The 2641-nt window shown below is 45.2% G+C and overlaps 1 protein-coding gene across 1 annotated transcript in view; it reads left to right on the forward strand.

Moving 5' to 3' along the window:
- The first annotated feature begins 397 nt into the window (after window positions 1-397).
- Window positions 398-2641, forward strand: part of stambpl1 (STAM binding protein-like 1) — a 15490-nt gene continuing 13246 nt past the window's right edge. Inside the window, exon 1 of the mRNA XM_061029091.1 lies at window positions 398-641. The gene's annotated coding sequence lies outside the window, so the exon portion shown is untranslated. The remainder of the gene's footprint in view (window positions 642-2641) is intronic.

Here is a 2641-nt window from a genome sequence, read left to right on the forward strand (position 1 = left end):
AGGAGGATGATGATATGACCTCTTTAACTGAGAACATTTGAACTGAACATTAATCTAATTAAACCTCACACTTTAAAACTTTTGCCTTCTTTAAAAAGAGGTTCATTAATGTTTATTAAACATACATACATATATTAATACATAATAAGATAACACTTTAATGAGATGAGTGTCACTTTGCTCAGATTTATCAGATGTGACTTCATTTAGAAAGAACCTTTAATTGTTCTCATCATCTAAAACCTTTACCCCCACATCACCACAGTTTGGTATCATGAAAATCTGTCAGAGTGAGATGTCACAGATACTACAGATTCTCTCTTCCCTTTGGCAGAAGTACTGCGCATGTGCAGTTTCGTCCCATTCTCCAGTGAAACCGGAAGAAGTGAGTGAGTCATCTTCGTGCGGAGAGGATCTTCGCTCTCCACCATCTCTGTCCGCGGCGTGAGGAGCAGCTCGGGAGCTTTCAGCCATTTTATCAGCTGCTTCATCACATCTGCTTTATTTCTCCCAGGTTACATTTAACCCGGGTCAGGTGTCAGACCCGGGTCAGGTGTGGACGGACAGGTGTGACCCGGGGTATCCCCTCACGTGACCCGGTGATGCGGACGGACCGTGGACGTCGCAGCGACATCAGAGCGGTAAATCAAGTCCCCGTCCTCCCGGACCTTTCTGTCCCTCTTGTCTGTGTCCTCCTCCCGAGCTGTCAATCATCATCCGTGAGGCGGTCAGGTGGAGACAGGTACAAGTGAGTGAGCGCGCGCTGATTTACTGCTCACCTTCAGCCAATCAGATGTCATTTTCTCATTTGAAGAAAATATCAAACACGATTTAAAATAATTCTAATGATTTTTGCTGAACGAATTAATGAACCTTAACTGAAATAATCCTGAAGAGCTTCATCTGGAGGAAAGTCTTTGTTACAGAAACCTTCATCTTATTTTGAAAAGTCTGATTTATGCAGGACTTCCCTTAAAGAGTCAAAGTAAGTTTTCTTTAAAGATCTCCTCTTGTGTTGTCAGTCTGTGAAACCTGCAGAGCAGCTTTACATGATTAGCAGCTTAAAAAAAGAAAATCAGCTGCTGTCTCTTTAAGACCCCCCCCCACGTGCCCACCTTCTTCTGATTGGCCGGCTCTCTGGAAGCCTTCTGGTAGAGGCAGAACGCTGCAGGGCTGCCAGAGGAGGGCTGCTCTCCAGAGTCTTTAGGACTGTTCAGATCTCGTCTTCAGAGGTCGTAACTGTGTGTGTGTGTGTGTGTGTGTGTGTGTGTGTGTGTGTGTGTGTGTGTGTGTGTGTGTGACTGTGTGTCTGTGTGTCTGTGTGTGTGTGTGTGTGTGTGTCTGACTGTGTGTGTGTGTGTGTGTGTGTGTCTGACTGTGTGTGTGTGTGTGTGTGTGTGTTTGTTTGTGTGTTTGTGTGTGTGTGTGACTGTGTGTGTGTGTGTGTGTGTTTGTTTGTGTGTTTGTGTGTGTGTGTGACTGTGTGTGTGTGTGTGTGTGTGTGTGTGTGACTGTGTGTGTGTGTGTGTGTGTGTGTGTGTGTATGTGTGTGTGTGTGTGTGTGTGTGTGTCTGACTGTGTGTGTGTGTGTGTGTGTCTGACTGTGTGTGTGTGTGTGTGTGTGTGTGTGTGACTGTGTGTCTGTGTGTGTGTGTGTGTCTGACTGTGTGTGTGTGTGTGTCTGACTGTGTGTGTGTGTGTGTGTGTGTGTGTGTGTGTGTGTCTGTGTGTGTGTGTGTGTCTGACTGTGTGTGTGTATGTGTGTGTGACTGTGTGTGTGTGTGTGTCTGTGTGTGTGTGTGTGTGTGTGTGTGTGTGTGTGTGTGTGTCTGACTGTGTGTGTGTGTGTGTCTGACTGTGTGTGTGTGTGTGTCTGACTGTGTGTGTGTGTGTGTGTGTGTGTGTGTGTGTTCGTTTTAGATGTTTTTTGGCTCTTTGTGACTTTAGAGATAAAACAGGATAGAGTCTGAAATCAGGGAGAGAGAGAGAGCGGGGGAAAAGAGCCACAGGTCGGATTTGAACCCTGGGCCGCCCGCTTCGAGGACTAATGCTGCATTCATGTGGTGTCGGAAACATCGGGAAAAACGAGTTTCCGAGTTGTAAAGTGCACATGAACACCTGCTGAAGTCGCAAAGTCAGATAAGAATGAGGCGCCCGACTTCTCGACTTCACCCGTCACACGGGGGGCAAAATACGATTTGTTAATGTTAACATACTTTTTATTAATTCACGTATTGCACATCAACTTTTTGCTAAATTATAACTTTTAACAGAAACATTTCACAGATCTTCTTCTTTGTAGCATCAACACTGTTTTTTTTCGCTGTTGTTAAACATTTACGACTTTCTGAGCTGAAATCGAGTGAACACGCTGAAGTCGGAAAAAGAACGACTTCCAAACTCGGAAAGTTGGACCCCCGAGCAGCACCTGAATGCAGCATTAAGCCTCGTACTAACTCACTCGGCGCCTCAACAGACGAGAGAATTCTTATTGGATCGTAGTTGAAGAGTTTTCATGCAGACGCTTCGGTCCAGCTCTGCGTTTCTTCACCTTTTGATTGAACCTTCAGCAGGTGAAAAAGGCCGCTGCACAGGTGAACACGTTTTCTTTTCTTTTTTTTTTTCAAAATCTTTTTAATAC

Source organism: Labrus mixtus, chromosome 21, assembly GCF_963584025.1.
Source record: "Labrus mixtus chromosome 21, fLabMix1.1, whole genome shotgun sequence".
Classification (NCBI taxonomy): Eukaryota; Metazoa; Chordata; class Actinopteri; order Labriformes; family Labridae; genus Labrus; species Labrus mixtus.